Raw genomic sequence first — 19,272 nt, forward strand, 5'->3', positions numbered from 1 at the left:
CAACGGAATCTCGTCTGTGCGACCCGCGGTTGTGAAGCAAAATCACGAACGAGAAACAGGACAGCGCGATTGTAGTACGGTTCTCTACTGAATTCGTACCGCTTGAATGCAAAACGTAAGTTAACACACCGACAAGCGTTGTTAGTCCTGGCCTCTTTTGTGCCACAGCTGCCCATACTCTGCCAGGGTAGCGCAAGGGCCGGCAACTTGCAGCACACGTGCTGCATGCGGCCCGCGAGGCAGTATTATGCCGGCCCCGGCACGACGTCACAGCCTCCACACCCCATTTCACTTCCTATCTGAAAATCGACATTGCCATTTTGAACTAAAATGCTGTTTGACAGGGACAAAAATAGATTGCTTCCAGTTGCATTGCATTCCATCTTCACACTCAGTCAGATTACGACTTCACTTCTTTTCTTTGCATACGCCAACCCCTCCGCTCCCTTCCCCCGCGATTTGCCGTCCGGCCGCCTCCTCGTCGGCTTCATGCAACTCGGCCCTCAAAAGGTAGCAGACCCCCGGAGTAGCGCAAGATTTACGTTCTTTCGATATTTCGTGCAAATATTTGTCTAAACCATCGCGCGGGGCTAGAATGAACATGACTAAGTATCCAAAGGAAATTCTTACAAACTAATCAACTCCGCATTTGGCTTCGTGGTCCCTTTAAACGAAATGCGCCTTATTCCGGTTATAAAAAAAATTGGCTCCAATCCACGCTGTGAAGGTCATTGGAAAGCAGAGCTTTAAACGACACACGCAAAAATTGCCCATGCGACGTCACTTGAATTCACACACGTCGCTCTACAGAGAGCGAAACCAGAGATTCTGCCATCCGTTACCAGGAATTCACGGGGCCGGTGTCCCGAACGCAGCAGCGTCGGCCATGGCTGGGCTACACCGGCGGATGCCGCTGCTGTAGCCCGACCGTGCGTCGGCAGAAAGAAAACGGAGAGGGGCGTCTTTCGAAGGGTGAGGGAGTAGAACCTAGTCATCCTGATGTACTAGCCAGGGGCTACACCACCGCGCGACACAAGCACAGACACCGGAAGAATTCGGCTTGTGAGCTTATAGTGACTACCACTTATGCTGATTAAAACTAGTTAGTTTAGTAAGTTTGAGAATTGCGACAAAGCTGAGGGAACTTTTATAATCGCTATTCAGCAGAACCAGCTGCTCCTGTTGTCTTTTGTAACACCTCTTAAAACAACACCGAATTGGTATTCACCAATTTAGAAAACGGAGTCTCATTCGTGGCAAGCAGTGCGCAAAAGGTAGCGTTTCTCTAGAGGCCGGGTGTCTGTATGTGGTCTCTACATTTTGTTTTCCCACCCTGCAAACCAGTCCTTTTAACATGTCTTCGCCTTACGACCACTTAATTCCATCGCGTCCGGGTTACCCAGGGTGTGCTGTCGAACAAGTTAATCAACGCGTAAATTTGGGCTAATTCGTTCGAACTGTGAAACATGGTTAAGTAGCGCGGTAAGGACGGGACACAAGTAGAGATCACTAGCGCTAGTCCTGTGTGGTCTCTACTTGCGTTCCGTCCTTACCGCGCTACTTAACCATGTTTCAAAGTTAATCAAGCCGTGTGAAGGAAGCGCGCAGTGGACGCGACCCTGCGTCAAAACGGGCCCAAAAAAACCGTCCCTAAAGCAGCTGAGAAAGCCGTACCCCCGACGCACCCGCCGGTCAACAGGCACCTCAGCGCGAGGAACGCTGGGTAAATTCGCCGCGCCATCTATCTACAGTGCGCTCCCTGAGTGAAACCCTTGCCCCCCCACCCGCCGCCACCTCCACCGCGTTTCGAGTTTATAATCCCGCACGCCGCGAAAGAACCGTTGGGTGGTAGATGAAGAAAGCAAAGCTTTGCTTTAAAATCTAGGGCGTAATGGCCACCTTCAACGATCAACACTCAGTTTACCGTCAGTGCCTTAATCTTGTGCGGTAAAATAGCATGGTACTTGGCGACAGACTCTACGATGAAATTAAGAACTGAGGCGTACCCTCCAATCCAATGAAATCGCCATTGCACGGATGTGAAACTAGTATTCCAATGTGAAACTAGTAATCTCAATTCCATGAAGGCGGTTCTTCTGACAGTCCTTTCCCAGCTAAAACACACTGTCACCCAGGTCACCGATTTCATAAAACGCGCCACTGACAGACAACCAGGCCGTAAAGAAGACGCAACCAACTAACTCCGAGCTCTTTTAATCAGTAGCGTCACATACCCCACACCATACATCACCCTTAAACACAACGAAAAAAAGAAACCCCTAGTTCTTATAAGGAAACCATTGAAAATAACAGTTGACCTACAGTTCAAACCTCTACTTGTCGCTTCCCTCAACTGTGAGTTCCTAAAGCGGTCGGAAGACTAATCAAAAGCCAGCGCCACAGCACACTCACAAGATTTCCTTTTCTAACCAGTGGCTGCCGCGTCCTTCACACTTTTCGTTACTCGGTCCCTCCTGCTTCACAAGCCCGGGCCTAACGCATCCCGTCTTGAATCCGGCCTCACATCACCGTATCGAAAATTCTAAACATTATGCCCCCCATATTTCTACCAAGGCAGAACGCTGGCCTTGGTTAAACATCTTCGATTTAAATTGTACATTGAACCCAGCCCTTGCTACACAGACCGCGCCCGCTACTCTTTAGGCCAAGCTCATGCACTTGCGGCTGTCAACTCGGAAGTCGCGCTCCTCGCCTCTCTCACAACTCTGTCCTCCTCAACCACCACAGCTGAGGAAATACTCACAGCCTTCGCTGATATAACTGTCTCCGAATACATTATCATATTAAAGACTTCCGGGAAGTCTTGCGCAACACTCCGCGTGGCTGCATTTCGCTTCCTGCCTTACCGATGTTATCAATACAATAAAACCTCCCCGACCGCCGCGCAGCGTGTACACCCCCGGTCTCCGTAAACATGGCCGGTCTCCCCCACCTCCCGCTGTTGCATCGCGCTACCACGGCCTCATCTACCACTGTCGGAACCTTCACCTTATCCAGAACACCACCCTCACCTAACAAAGAAATTATTCGCCTGATTCGTTTACACACACCAAAAACGCACCCAACAGCCTTTCCGTTACCCATATCCTATACTTCGTCAGCTGTCACTTGTACACTTCTCTAATAACACCAGCCACACGGTGCGGTCTGACGACATTCGTTAACTCTCACTGCTAATCTAAACCCTTCTCCAGATCAGTGGGATAGCCTGTAGACGGGCTCTCACCAGGGCGACGAGATCTCTGTGGTCACCAGCTCCGAGGCTGCAGCCAAGGCCCAAGGGTACGCTGCCAGAGGCGAACCCCATCCACCGAGTGAACTCTCAACGACCACCGTTTGGTCAAATAAACATTTATTCTATCAGTATCTCTCTCAAAATACCTAATTGTATCAACAGTATCCTACAATTTGTTAGAATGGCATCGAGATCATCTCTGCGTTATGTCTAATTACGAAACTGGCCCAAAATAAACTTTAGTTTTAAGTGACATTTCCGCCTGTTTCATGAATACATTAATGTTAGGTCGCTTCCGGCCTTAAATAATGTGAATCCGGTGCGCCATAAAATAGCTGTTCAAACGTCGGCCGCGCGGGGCATCTACTTACACTCCGGGCTTCTAGTTTTGTCTGAAAACTTGTAATGGTATTCTGTGTGCGATACACTTGGCACCCTAATTAGCTGATCTTCTTTACTTTGACGTTTCACATAAATGGCTGCTCGTTAACTGTTTCAGAAAAAAATCATGGCTTCTTAGAATCTTGTCAAGGAGTAGGAAAAATTAGACGCAGATGTAATGTTCCTATGAGCGCACCTTAAATTCATGTTAGCGAACTGCTTATGAGGTAACAAAACTTGTTTGAATTGACCTGTCACTTTGGTTTCGCTAATGGGTGTTATATAATGTGAGATATGAGATTATTTGTTTTAACAGCGGAGATGCTTAAGTTTTTTTTTCCGCCGTCGGGAGTTACAAGAAAAGTCAGCCCCTCCGAGTGCACGTGAGAGCGTTCCTCGTGAGTAGCGCCCGCCGTCAGCCAGCTCGACCTTCGAAAACACTCTTCCCACCGTTCATGGCCTGGTCCCTCGAATGTTTTAAATGCAGAGCATTTCAGTAACTCACGATGTCACCCGCGTTGACGTCCCTAGTCTGCACCGCACCCCTCCCTACTATATAAAAAAAATACTATCCGGCGCCCGGTTTCGATCCCTCGACCCTGCGGGCGGAACGCAATGTACATGGTGCTCTACCCACTGCGCCACAAAGCCGACACAGAATGGGACGCTACGAACGCGCCTTATATCGTTGACTCATTCAAATTACTGCTGACGAGCGCTCTCTCGTCAGCAGTTGCCACAAGTGCAACAACAATAACGTAACGCAAACTACTTGACGTCGTACGCCCCCGAAAATGCTCTGCATTTGCGAGGGGGATGTTTCACTGCGTCTTCTCTCGGTCGCGGGACCCGTGGCACCATCTGGCGGGAGGCGCGGCACAACTCGTAGCACTTTTTCCTCCATTGCTGGAATTTGGTTTCTCCATGGTTCTGTTTAACCAACTGATATTTGCCTATATTTGAAACTGTTTACTGTGATTTGTTCGTCTTATCATTTGTATCTACACTCTTGTCTTTGTTTTTGTCGTTTTTTTCTTGGCCATTTCACGTGCGTTCACGCCTGAAGAGGGGAGCGCACACGCCGAGTTCGAGAAGCCGGTTTCCGCGTGATAACGCGGTCTACTTTGGGAGAGATGTGAAAGCCTGTGGACAAAGCGATCCGGGCCTGCCAGTCATAGAGAACTTTCAGCGGCAAGTTCCGAAATCCATGTCAGGTGCAACAGCCGCGTCTCCGAAAAAGAGGGGCAGCCAGCTGTGCTGTTTCTCCAGCCTTGCACCAATAGTGGAAGCTGCGGAGATATCTTAAGAACATCATTAGGCAATACAAGAGAGTGCCTCTTATACAAAATGCTTTCTACTTCAGTGCCTACTTCAGCAATAAATTATCAACCGCCACATAAATGAAGCGCCCAAAATGAGATGCACGCCGGCTTAACTGCCTCAAGTTTTGTTGAGCTTGTCTTGTTGTTAAGCTCACAAACAGAGCTTGTAAATGAAATGGCATTATCACCTTGTTAGGGCCTGGGAAGCGCGTTCAGTGAGCTGTGCAGTGCCCTTCCTTCAGCTCCTAGAAAATGCTTCAGTATGCAGCGGTAGTTTCCACTCATTCGAGTGTCGCGAGGCAATATTCTATGTGAGAGACACTAAACCCTCTCCATGACTTTTTTTAGTCGACAAGACTGCCACCTGTTTGCTGTGCGCAGCTCGGGAGGTGAGTTATGAAAAATGAACAAGCTTGCATCCGTAAAGTGGAATGTTTGTACACGACTAACCTTGATGACTGAATGGCAATTGTGGAATGTTGGCAAAGTTCGCAGGTGTGCTAAGCTCGGCCACGGGGACGTGCAGATGTGTTTGTAGGCTGCCACCGATCGCGAGGGCACGCGTGGAAGAACCGCAAAAATGGGCGGTCAAAACTTCACTGAGTTCAACTCGTATATCCTATATCCCTTTCACTAGCCAAGAATTTTTAATAAAACATCAGCTCGTGTGTGTTTAGCTTCTATAGTGTCACTATCATTATAGAAAGACAGGTGTTTTGTGGATTATCCGGTTAGCTTTTTTTGTCACAATAAACTTTACTTCGGCAATAAATAAATTTATGGACACGAAAGTAACGGTAGAGCTGCACCAGACGCCAAAAGAGGCGGGACCGCGGTATGTCCGCGTGGTCTTCTCGTTTCTATTGATTGCTAAGAAATCGGGCAGCTGTTTAAGGAGTCCTAGGAACTTTCTTTTAAGTGTTCATTTAAATTACGGTTTGTGATCACATTGCTCCCTCCTTGTGAGCAGTTAAAAACTAATTTTATGAAGAGCGGGTAGGAATAACGTTAGTCCAGGCTTTTGATAACGTGGCCTCAAGTCTTAAAAGAAATGAGGCCACCCGCTGTTATCATAGTCCATAACCCGTATCTTTCATTGGGGATTTGCTGCGGTTCAGTCATTAGAAACGGCTGTGGACACAGCTGCCTGGCGGTAGGAACTGCTCAAGGTGCAGTACTGATTGTCCATGTGTAATAATGTCCTCTTTACAATTGCAGGAAAACCAAAAACCAGACTTTCGAGTAGTCCCAAATCTGGCCATCTTCTTTAAATCCAAGAGCCCGTAGCTAGCCTTCCAATGCTTTAGAGTGGAATGTTCAGCTGTAGACCGTCCGAAACTCCAAAATATTACGTTTAAATTCTGCAAACTAATACTCGTGGCCAATGGCGGCATTTTGGACTTTGTTAAAATGATGTAGATTCGTTTATTGCTCGCCTGCGCCGAGACATATTATACAAGCCTACGAAAACTGAAACATTTTAATCAATAATTGTTTTCTAAGAGCCTAAAAAATTGCTCATTTATTTTTTTTATGTCCCCATGGACGTACAAAGAGTAGTAAGACCTAATGGGTAATGTCGCAAAAGATCTGAAAGTCATTACTCTACCCCCTTTGAATTTTGGCTAAAAACTATATTGCTCCCTGGGGAGTTTTAAAATATTTTAAAGAACTCGTTGCGTAGAAAAAAGTCACTTTGTTGAAAAAAGGACGGCAAAGACGGCTCGGGCCACAAGGGATCTGGACTGATCTTGCAAAATTTATAACTACAACCAGTATAGCATACAAACTATTCCATTTTTTTTGTCAAGGCTTTCTCAAGATGAATAAGAGAACCATTTTTTTCTCTTTGCACCCTAATTTCTTCTTGTGAAACCTTGCAAGCGCTGCCGATTTTGAAAGTAACCGAAATTTCGTGCTTAGGTTTTATGCTTGTAAGAATACAAAAAGCTGAATAATTTTTCATATTAATCTTTCCTGCTGCATCGATACCCTGCCGATGTGACGGAACAAGAGGTGTAAAATAAGGCACCCGTATGTAATCTTGTTTATGAGTGATGCACGACGCTTTTCGACGCTTCCAAAATGCCGGCGTGCCATATGGCGACTTTCATGCGAACAGAAAGGCTTATTTCCCCACCACGGACATAAGCCAATGTCACGTCGTCTGCACTTTTCTACGTCTGGGGTATAAGAATCAAAGTTCCAAGATGGCTACGTAACCATGCCTAGTGCCATGAACAGGTTTCGGAAAGTGTAAATTCTTTAAGCTCTCCTGGGTTCTTACTCAAGTCCATGCTTAATTGACACCGGCAATACAACCGCCACATTTATAACTTCACTGGCATTCAAGAGTTTTTGCAAAGCGGTGTCACCCAGCGCGCTATGGTAGAATCCATCTTCTCAGACCAGGTTCAAAAGGACAAATGACACGCAAAACAAGGCTACTGGTGCTTCGTATTTTTTTTCTCGTTTCGTGTCTTTATCCCGGTGAGATTAAAGATATTCAAGAAGCACTATAAGCTAGCCAAATTGCCCACCCATAAACAGGATTAAAAGCAGTGGCCAAAGCCGGTACATGTGGATCATCAGATGCGGCGGCGTTAGGCAAAGTAAGCTTGCAATGAGGTATGACCTGCGATGCACAAAAGAAGCTGCTGACCCCCAGGATTAACGGGGCGATATCTGTCACCAACTTTACTTAATGGGGCACCTCGTCTGTTATTGTTCTTCCCCGCCATCTTACCTCTGCCCGTAGAACAGCGCACCTACACACCTCTATTAGATCAGCTTCTTGACGGTTCCGGATCACCCAAGTGCTAGTTCAGGGTGCAGTCAATTTTTCGGTTGCGGTAGATTGGCAGCCACTTATGAATCACTGGCCGCGGCTGTGAATGTCACGCAGATGCATTCACAGCGTTAATGAAACGAGCTACAGAGACTGACCTGTCGCTTCTGAGAGTGAGGAACCAGTCCACACATTTCCCAAATAGGTTGCTCTCCAATGACATGCTGCTGTCTTTCAGATGCAGTAACGAAAGTATCCGTGCAAAGAATGTGCTACAAAACAAAGATAGGTCATTCCAAACAGAAAAAAATAACCATGAAAACACGAGAATGAGTGTTCGCTGTAATCTTCTTACTTCTATAACTAATCGTGATGAAAGACAGAAAGTGGCAAGAGGGAAGAAAGGCGGAGGAATGCTTCCGGAAGAAGCGAGAAAAGCCGAAGAAATTACAAGGCCAGGTGGTCATATAGTCTTTTCTGTAGACGGTGTAATCGAGTGTAAATTCAGTTATTGAACCTTATTTACAAATTCGAACTCAAGTGTGATTATTGTGAATTAGCCCTTTCGTTAACATGCGCGGGTAGCGCGGCATCACTGCGCTGAAACGAAGGAAGTTCGGCAGTTCGAAGATGGAAAAGCTTAAACGAAAGCGCGGGCTCCTACGGGGGCAGATTGCGCTGTTGCTTGCAGAAGCCATGACGCCGGTTTTTAACCGCGAAACAGAACAAATAGCAGCTTTTATACTGATGGTGAGAGCCAGCAATACCGAAATTCGGGAGTTAACAAGGAGCTCAAAATGTATATCTAGGATAATGACTTCAAGAAGGAAAACACACAAACGACTGCGTCCAACGACACGACCAACCGAGCGACCGGTCTGCTAAATGGGACGAGGTCAGCTGCGGAAGGGGCTACCTTTTCTCTAAACAACAACAGATCAACGTTTACGCCAAACCTACTGGCCACATAGTGGCAGTAGAAGTGGCTGCCGCTCTTATAAACCTTGTTGATGGAACTAATCTTTTCAATCCAGTTCACGAGGCACAGTGGGCGGAAGCTGCCAAATCTGTAACTGACGACGCTCGATGGTAAGCTCACGTATGGGAATCTTGCTTGAAATGTTGTAAAAAAACTAGCGTATAAAAGCGAAGGACTATAGAAGACCGAATACTTATTAGTTGAGGACGCTACCAAATAGAACGGCAATGACGTTTTAAAGGGTCTAAGGAGGAGGAGGAGAAAAGCGAAAGGAAAGGCCGAGAGGTTATCCAGGCTTAGAGCCCGGATTGCTACTCGGCACTGGGGAAGGGGTGTTCCGGGGATAAAAGGGATGGCAGGCGAAAAAGGTGAGATAGGAGCGGGGTCGCGCACACACTTTAGTCCCTTCGTGGGCACTAGAGTCTCTCAGCTAAACCTGTGTCCTTCATAAAACGCAGAAGGGCTTTTGTTGCCTTCTGCGAAGTCGATTGTAGGGGTCTTTGTCCTAGAATAGTCTCTAGCTTGAACTGTTGATTGTCCAATCTTCTGAGCTCGGCTGCCAAAATGCGTCGTTCCGATGAATACTCGGAGCAACAACAAAGCCAAGGTCGATTGTCTCTTCAACCTCGCAGGCGTCGCAGTGGGCACTACTGGCCATCCCGATGAGGAAGGAGTAGGCTTTCGTGAAGGCCACTCCCAACCACAGCCTACAAAGTAAAGTAGACTGTGATCGAGTCAGCCCACATGGAAGGCGACGCTGGAGTAGAGGGTCCTGGTTGTGGAGACGCGGGTGCACACAGTGTCTAAAGTCAAGAGAAGCATGCCACGAAGATTTAATTGCTCTTCTGCAGTGGCGGTTTAGACTGAAGAGAAGCATCGAGGGATAACACCTTGCGTGTGTCATTTTGCTTCAGGTGTTTTCTTCGGATGACAGGAAGGAACTATACGTGCTTTGTGACCACATACAAAGTTACACTCGTGGAGAAGCCGCATAAAAATTCCACTTATTACTTTTACTCATACTCGTATTAGAACCTATAGAAAATTGGACACGCACTCAGAAATGTGTGCCACACAACGCAGGTTCCGTTGCCCAATATGTCACTGCAGATTTTCCTCGCCAACTAGTCGAGCGAATGAGACGAGCCAGCCGGTCATACGCCAGCATTTGGCGACCCTTTATTCCGCCTTCCCAGAGTAAGCAACAGTGTAAGGGGTGAATTAGTGGGCGTACTTCAGTTGCTGCTGGGAGAGGTGTTACTGCTGCACCAGGAAGTGGTGCGGAGAAGTTGGCGCCACCGAGAGCAGGCCAAATGAGCAAAACGCCAGCACATGGCATGGCTTCGACAGTCCCCAGTCCCTCAGATCCACTGTGGCCTCGGTGCTCTACCCTCAGCGGGAGGGTATCAGGAGCGGCTTTGTATTTGTGAGAGAGAAAAAACTATACGAAAGACTCCACAGCCCTTTCTGTAGTGATGAAAAGATAAGGGGGTTGGCAGAAGCTAAACGGTGGTTCGCGGAACAGGAAGCGGTGCAAAACAAAACGTATTATCAGTTCAACACTGGCTGGCTCGCGGCTTGTATGTGCAATACAAATTGGAGTAAGCCAGATAACGAAGGAGCAACAAAAGTCAGTAGCCCGAACGTTTATGCAGCCACTAGCAAGACACCGAACAGCAATGTGGCGTACTCGGCTCTAGCCTTATCGCAGCGGGTGGAATTCCCAAACGTACTGGAACGTGTTTTTATTTACCGTTTACAGTGGTCCCCATTTCTGTGCCCGCCAGCAACAACAACGTCAGTTTTCTCGCAAATTACAGCACCACGAGTTTTCACCTAAAACCTGTGATGCCCAAACCTTTAATTTTCGCTTAAAATTGCCAAAACATTTTTTAAGATCTAAAAGGTCTTCTGACATCACAAATACGAAGTGAGAAAAAAAAACTTAGGTTCATTAGGACGAACACAATGAGGTGTTGCTCCTGAGCAAGAGCGCGCATTTGCTGCTCCATATATCACTTTGAACAAGAATGCTACCTTGATCAACAAGTTTTATGGTTCAAGTGGAGACCATAAACGTAAAGTTGGTATTGCTACCATTTGTAATAACAAGGAAATTGCTCCATTTCGCTTGCCTGTAAAGTTGGTATTGGTAACGTAAGTTGGTAACGTAAAGTTGGTATTGCTACCATTTGTAATAACAAGGAAATAGCTCAATTTCGCTTGCCTGTCACTAGCCCATTGAGCCGCATGGATAAATAAAGCCTGGATTTTTAGCCCGCAAGATATGTGCCGCCCTCTATTTTTCAGTTTTTGAAGATCAGGGTACTTAATACTGTGAGTGCATAACGTTAAACGTCAAAAAACCCACAAAACACGACAGAAACAAAGTTTCTTTTTTCTGTTTTTAGCTCCTGGGCAACGCTGGGGATCAAATGGAATAAAACAGCCACTTTGACGATATAAAGCGCGCTGTTAAATTCGGCCACCACGAGTGCCATTCATCTCAAGCTAAATTCCAACCTATGGAGTGGGTAATTCCTGCTAGCTCGAAGGCGTCGGTCAATCGTGAGGGACTAGCGGTCACTATTTTTAGGGACAACACGTTTACATTCAAGAAAATATCGCCGCACGTGCAAACCATGTGTAGCATTCTTCGTATTCGTGAGACATCAGCGCAGAGAAGCTCTAAATGATGTAAAGTATTGACGAAGCTGCTTGAACGTGGGAGCATTGGTCGTATGCCCTACTAAATCGGTCAACGTCCGCCTTCAAATGATACTCAGGCGGCGGAGTTGTCAACCTGAGACCGTTGACGTACACTGCGGTGAGCCAGCAGAGCGCGCTGTACGAATTTTCTCCCAGCTGCTGGCTGAATAAAGAGTGACTGCCCTGTCTGATAAGATAGCGGTTGCGGTCCCGTACGTCAAAGGGACTGATATCGGCCGTCGATGGAGATACGGAACACTCACAGACTACTTCTGGAAGTGGTGGGAGAAAATATTTGCTAGCTGGATCGGTGAACCACTTAGCACTCAACTCGCCCGATTGCCACTCAACTTGCCCGATTGTTGATGTCTTGGTCATTGTGCGAGACAATATTGGGCTCAAGCAGATATCGTGTTAATACATATATGGGGCAAGACGTATAAACATGGGTTCACGCGCTGTCAAGTTACCGTCCAGACAGCAATACTACGGCCGCAAAACATTATCTGATAAGAACAACAAAAGAGCGGCAATTCGAACTCAATAAAAAGCCAAGCAAAAAAAAAAAAAAGACCCTTTACTTGAGTGCTTAACTACCATAAATATTTGCGACGTGAAACAGAAAGGGGCAAGACGATAAAAAGGTGGATGGCGCTTTCGCGAGAATCGAGAGGGGGAGGGGGTAAAGAGCGGACTACCGGGCCGGATGGTCGTCACATATCCTGAGTTTTCAAGGATACCGCGTGTAAATATAGCTTTTAATGCGTAGCATTCTGTGCCGAGTACCCCCACAGCCAGGAGCGTGTAACGCCCTGCGTTTCTAGAAAAATGCAGATTTCGCGAAATTTTGAAAAACTAATGAAGTAAGACAAATACAAAATTCTTAGGGGAAAGGGCGAATCGTGTAACGCCCTCTTTTTCCATAATAACGCAGATTTCGCGAAAGTTGTAAATGTAATCGTTAGAATAACGTAAATTGAAAAAATTATTCGAACGAAATTTTCAAAAACTAATAAATAACAAAAAAAATCTAAATTAGGGAAAACGTCAGAACGTATACCGCATGGCACTTCCACAATATTGCACATTTCGCTAAAGTTCCACCTGTAATCGTTATATTAGCGTAAATGGAGAAAATTGGTCGAACGAAATTTGGAAAATAAAAAAAGAACAATATAAAATAATAACGGAAAATGGTGAACTGTGCAACGCGCTGCATTTCCAGAATAATGCAGATTTCGCGAAAGTACTAAATACAGTCCTTATAGTAACGTAAATTGCGATAATTGGTCAGGCGAAATTTTGTAAAAATAAAAAATAAGAAAATATTTAAAATATAGCGGGAAATGGCAAAACCTATAAAGCATGGCATTTCCCCAATAATAAAGATATCGCGAAAGTTTCACCTGTAACCGTTATAATAGCGTAATTGGAGCTAATTGGTCGGACAGGATTCAGAAAAAATTAAAAAAAAATGGCTGGAAAACTCACACTCAAGACAGGCGGCATAAGAATGCTACGCATTTGTAGACAATTCTCTCAGTTTCTGCAGCATGTTTCATCTTTATTTACGATGTTCATCTCGTTGCATGATTATTGTGATGTAACATTGACGCAACAGGGGTGAGTTGCATCACAAGCTCGTGCTGCATGTCTTCACAAGGATACAATTCGGGTTAAATATCTAGAAAAAAAACACCATTTTATAGCTAACGTCCATTAGCCTTAAGCTCAATATGTTCTCTTTTCGTGTCCTCTGCTGCCATTATTGGGTTGTGCCAATTTTCACTGAAATATACCAACAATATATTTCAGAGTACAGACTCATATTCGCTGTCGAGTAAATTTCTTACGCATTTCTACAGTGGTAGTAAAACCGGGAACTCTAAATCAGGAATGTGATTCCAGTGTTCACACGTCGTGATGAATAGCGAAAGAAGATTCGCGGTTTTTTCTTATTTGTATTGTGCCACGTACGAGTTCGTGCGAGCTCATGCGACATTCAATTTATACATCTGCACAAATTCCTCCTGATACACTACATTCCCAATTCATGCTATCATTTTGAAGCCTGATCGCGGCTTTAAGGGATACGCACTGGAATCCCCCTTCTTGATCCTTAAAAACAGGGAGTGAAGAGAAAATGCAACGTTGTTCAATCTCGTCGATCCTTAAAGGGGGAATGCAGACAAAATGAACCTTTGTTCAATCTCGTCGGTCCTTAAACAAAAAAGGACGGCAAAATTCAACTTTGTTCAACCACGGCGATCCTTACAGGGGGCATGAAGATGAAATGCAACTTTGTTCAGTTCCAAAAAACTTGTATTTTGTAAATCCCTTAGCTGCACTCCCGCCACTAAAGACGCTTTCTAACAAAAAAAAACATCGCAGGTATTGAGAAACGTTCCAATATCGCGCTATAGGGACGTGATATGGGCAGGAGTGACATCAAACGGGTAACCACCAAAACATTTTTTTCAGTGTGTTAAAGGGACGTTAGCATTCAAGTGATCCCTTCAAGCGTTACTAGAGGCCTCATTACAATTTTTCAGCTGTGTGCCGTAACGATGGTTTCGGTGCATGGGTGCCAATCGCACAAACGTGATTCTGTGACGTCGTAGAAAAGTTGCCGGGATGTAGTAAGCGAGTAGACATTGCTTCAGGCGTTTTCTTTATTATATTCAATATTTGTTTCAAGTTCGCGATAAAATTAATACCACCGTTACCGGGACAAAGCAGTGGTTTTAATGAATGAAATGTATTTTGTCCTTTTGACCTCTTTAGAAGCCAAATGCAGATAAGCACACCGCTGTTTAGGGACCATTTGAATGCGCTTCTTCGTGCATCACCAGTTGCGGTAACGGTACAGCGACAGCAAAGGCGTGTATGGCTATTTGGGTGAGGCAGTGCGTGTTGGCTACTTCCCTCACAGCGGATGTGAAGCAGCGCATCGCCAGGATTTAAAGTAAATATATACCGTGCATGCGGCATGCATTATCATATCCATTATTTGTAAAATATTTTCCAAGCCCTATTGGCACAGTTGCATGCAGCGCATGGGGCTACAATCGGAGCCGGCCGGTTCATCCGGGCCATTAACCTATTTTACCTTCCGTTGTCTGCTTGAATTTTCCGGACACCGCTTGGATGTGCAGCTTTTACTGCGCTAGTAGCAACGTCATTTAGCAAAGCCCTGACGCTGTTGTCTGTTGTTAGGGGGATGGAGCTGCGGCAAAGATGTAAATGTGTGTAAGAGATGTAAAAGCTACGATGGCTTAGCAAGAAAAAGGAGGGAAGGGTTAAAGTGAAGTCAGGTATTTAACACAGATCTGTCACACAACCAGAATCACACTTCTATATGATAATCCACGTCGTCAATCAGAATGATTCCCCATCATTCTTTTAAACCGGCCAGCGTGTTTCCAAACGATTCGCTGCACTGCGCCCCCACTTGACAGGTGCGACGTCCATTCGTGCGCTATTCGGTTGTGCAGCCCGTAAAGCAACTCACTGTTCATCCACTCTGCCTTCGAGTTAGAATTGTGGGTTCTGGCCGTGTCGAGCTGGGTAAAACCACTGCGTGGCTAACCCTTCCATTACATTTGTATTGCAAAAACCTTTTCTAACAATAATTCTACGCGTTGTTTGCCATATTAATTGTGATTTCGTATTCAATAGACCACTTTAGGTTCGAAGCGCAACGTACGAAAATGTTTAATTAACCGTTGTCAACCGCGCGACGTGACATCACACATGCCACATCGACGGTGTGCAGCGAAACCTTTGGAAATGCCGAACACGTGCTATTTCGTTAGCAGCCGTCATCAAGTGGAATACTTTTTCGTCGAGATTTACTTCTGTTGCTTCGGGCTCAGCATCCACCTGTAATTTCATGCTAATATCGTGGCGTTTTAAGTCATGCACAGCCTCGTCGCCTTCGGTGCATAGCTTGGACATCAAATTCGGTCATTTCGTTTGCGATTCTTCCTACAGCATAGATTGTACGCATCTCCCAAGTGATGCCCTTGGTTGCCGATCAAACGTTCTGCGGTCAACCACGCAAAGAATTTTCAGTGTGCCTATCAAAGTATTACAAAAGCGTTCTGAAATGGGCAATGTCTTGCCCATTTTAGGCTTGGCAGATTAATCACTCCTTTTCTCCTGCTATTCACGCCAGTTGACGTTCGGCGCAATAAAATTTGGTGGAGGATATTTCTTGAGTATCATTTGTGCTGAGGGCAGTTCTTTGCGTGGATAACTTCATGGTCGAGGATTTCGGTGCGCGGACAATTAGTGCATGCTTATTCCGTAGCGACAATTTTTGGGTTGGTGATCTTTTCCTTTATGGTCGCTTGACACAGTGACTACCATGAGGTTGCTACTGCCGACGCCAGGAACATTTTTGTTACAGTTGGACACTATCCTGTCAGTTTTATTGCAGTCTTGCAGGGTGTCAAAGCACTGACGCACTCGTTAAATGCTGTTTGCAACGCTTTCTGATCCCTATGGTGGTAGCCATTCTCAGTTCTGTACGATGGCCACTTTGGCAATGATAATGACTGAATGTTTGTGGGACCAATAATGCTTAGTTGATACCTTACCGAACGGAAACAGTCTTGAGGGGCGTATAGGAAGATTTCAGGAGGAACATTGATTTGTCGGAAATTTTTGTCCTTCAGTTTCTGCTGAACTGTTCTTGCTGGTATCAACCTGCACGCAGTCAATCTTTCGGCATTCATTATTGCGCGTGCGTTGTCACTCGAGTGTTTTGTGTAATTTATGTGATGTAATTGCTTTCCCCATTCGCCACACACTGTGAAAGTTCTGTGCATAAGTTACACTGGGCTCCTGTATTGCACTAAGCTTCATTTCCCCTTTACTGTATTGTTCTCTAGTCATCATTCCCGCATGTGATGTCACTTCAGAGTTTGATGTAATTGATGGGACGCCATTTCTCTCTTTATTTGCTACATGATGCCAGAGGTACAATTCTTTGGTTAAATAGGGCTTTTCTTTTGCACTGAACGGTATTTCTCCCCTGTAGTTTCTTCCTTTATCGTTTTATGTTTTGTTACTCTTTACTCTTCCATTTGCACCGCTTGTTTGTGTACCCGTGTGTTACTGCACTGCTTTTAACATAACTGCAGAATAAATCGGAATATCCCTCCCAGCCACTACATCTTAAGGCATTATCACCATAGTCACAGATTCGCAAGCTGCCTGTTGCCATTGGGAATTCCACGCACGCCTTTGGGCATTGCTAACGAGGCCTGCAAAGAGTTTTTGATTTTCTGCGACCAACAAAAAGTGCAGTTCCTTTTCTTGGCTAATATCAAGATCAGCACGGCGAAGTGATCTGGTCATCCCCTAACCAAAAATGATAACATCGTCGTTCACGTGCTCCGTGAACGTTTTGAATAAAACGTGGGCGCACTCTTTTCAAACAAGCAAAGTGTAGGTCCTTAGGAACCGTGTAATAAATAGTCTCCAAGACGTTAGAGAAATTTCAGTATTCGTAAAGCAAATCCAGACTGACATGGCCAGATAAAACAACGAGCGCCATAGGATTTTCTCGCCGTCACCCCGGTTGAAGACGTGCAACCGGTGCGAGTTTTCCAGCCATTTTTTTGGATCCTCAAAGGGCGACCCATGAAAAGCTGGTTGCTTTATCAGCTGCTGCAGGAATACAGGTGACAAGCTCGCAGCGTGGGTTATGGTAACCATCTCCCCGCTATCGAATATTCCGGAAAAATTCGAATTCTGGGAGACCTTGAAGTTTGCAGCTGACGCGACTTGTTATTACTAGGACTTCAGATGGATTCAGGTGTATGCACCCAGCTAGATTACGGAAAGGTTCTTTAGTAATCGAATTTTCCGACGCGAAATATCGATCCACGAGAAACTAGAAGAAAAGCGTAAACATCGACGACGACACAGTAAACAAAGTGGTGCGCATTGAGGAGTGTAGGTGGACCCAAACCAAAGTTGTTTTCTCTTCGTGAAGTTGTCTATGAGTGAAGACCTTTGCGAAGCATCAGTCATTCTGCGAAAACTAGCCATCAAACAAAAATCTAGGCTACTGATAAACAGGTTCCCGTGTTTTCTTATCTGATAAGATTGTTCCCTGCGGAACAAGTACACAAGCCACAAACGGGCGGTCCTATTGAAGGCCAGGGTAAGATGTGAGACGCCACCACGCTCTGGCACAAAAACATAAACAATTCAGAATGAACGATTGATGGCAGTAGCCTTGAAGGTCACAATTTATTCTTTGATCCACTTTATTTATTCGTTTTTTGCTGATTACATGGGGACCTCCACGGATACTAAAGTATCCACTTAGGATATACAAACACGTATCGAGCACCGCCGATGATTAGAAGGTGACGCAAGTTCTAAGCCTACCTCGTCAAAAATGTACTCCACTCACTCACACTCACACGGAAAAATAAAATTTTCCTCACGCAGTCACGCTTACGCTCACCAGTCACCCTCACCACTCGCACTCACTTGCGCTCACGCTCACCACTCACCGTGACCACTCGCAGTCACTTGCGCTCACGCTTACTGCTCGCCGTCACCGCTCGCACTCACTCGCGCTCATGCTCACCGCTCGCCCTCACTACTCGCACTCACTCGCGCTTACATTCACCAGTGTTCTTAGCCACTACTCCTCACCTGCACTAAGCACTCGTCCTCACCACTCCCACTCCCTCGCCCTCACTTTTACCCCTCGCCATCACCACTAGCACTCACTCGCGTCGGCGCTCACCACTCGTCGTCACCCCTTACAAGCGAGTGCGCGCTGCAGGCCTTCCCTTTGTCATGAAACGGAACAGAATCAGCGCATTTCGGCGCCAGAGGTCCATCCAAATCATATTCCTAAATCAACACGCCACCAGAGAGTGAATTCTACGGTGCACCACAGGAGGAGTGCAACGACGACATATTTCCGAAGCTAAAAGAAATCGCGTTATTAACAACCATCACAGCGAGCGGCTCCTGCGACAAATAGCCAAGAGCGAGTACAAGCGCAAAAGCGGCGCTCACCGTGGTATTCCCCGAAAATCACGCGAGTGGCGACTGGGGCTCACCACTCGCTAGTGCACTGGCGCGTGGTGAGTGGCGCTCGCACTCGCGAGTGGTCAACGGAGCCTCACTCCGAGTGGGGCGTGCACTCACTCAAACTCGCCAGTATAAAACGATGGCGAGACTCACTCGCCACTTATTCGTGAGCGCTGAGAGGGGAGGGTGTGAGTGCACTTGGGAGTGACCCGGCTGACCTACGGTTCTAAGTGACTTTGCACCAAAAGATGGTGGACCCCAACGGCAGTGCGCGTTCACGTCTGGATAGCAAAATGTTCGTGTACCAAAGGCTCAGCAGTGAAATTCCCTGAAGAATCCGTAAACAGAAATGTCTACGTATTTTAAAACGATGTTCAGCTAAAGAAGAGAGCTACGAAATATTTGACTTCCGCGAAGCCTTTTCTCCGAATATTGTAGGAGAATGTACTTCCTTTTCGTTGTATTTGCTTCAGCATATTTAGAAACTGGTTCATTCTTTGGCAGGAACCATTATCCTGCCCTCGTAGTTTTTCAGTAGCACAGCTGACACACCATATTACGTCAACATCCTGTATCAACGTTAAAAAAACGGCTGAGTTAGAAAACGTTCATATTCACCGCGCAAAACAGACTGCACAACGTGCAGGAAAAGAACGACGGCTAAGCGAGTTCTCTTTGTTTTAATCTCCCTTTGTCGTTTCTGTTTTATGCTGCGAAGATGAATTTCTACATCCAAGTGCCCCTCACGCAACATTCATAACAGGGCTCTTCG

General features: G+C 46.0%; 1 protein-coding gene across 3 annotated transcripts in view; it reads right to left on the minus strand.

Annotated features, from left to right (window-relative positions):
- LOC144146992 (monocarboxylate transporter 9-like) overlaps positions 1-19,272 on the minus strand; it is a 48,354-nt gene that overhangs the window by 28,793 nt on the left and 289 nt on the right. Inside the window, exon 1 of one of the 3 annotated variants that reach the window (XM_077678989.1) lies at positions 5,148-5,261. The exons of the other annotated variants lie outside the window; for them this stretch is intronic. The gene's annotated coding sequence lies outside the window, so the exon portion shown is untranslated. Of the gene's footprint in view, positions 1-5,147; positions 5,262-19,272 lie in introns of those variants that run through there. 3 annotated transcript variants of the gene reach the window in all.

This window comes from Haemaphysalis longicornis, unplaced genomic scaffold (assembly GCF_048455015.1).
Source record: "Haemaphysalis longicornis isolate Haplotype H1 unplaced genomic scaffold, Haemaphysalis longicornis Haplotype H1 scaffold_7, whole genome shotgun sequence".
NCBI classification, from domain to species: Eukaryota; Metazoa; Arthropoda; class Arachnida; order Ixodida; family Ixodidae; genus Haemaphysalis; species Haemaphysalis longicornis.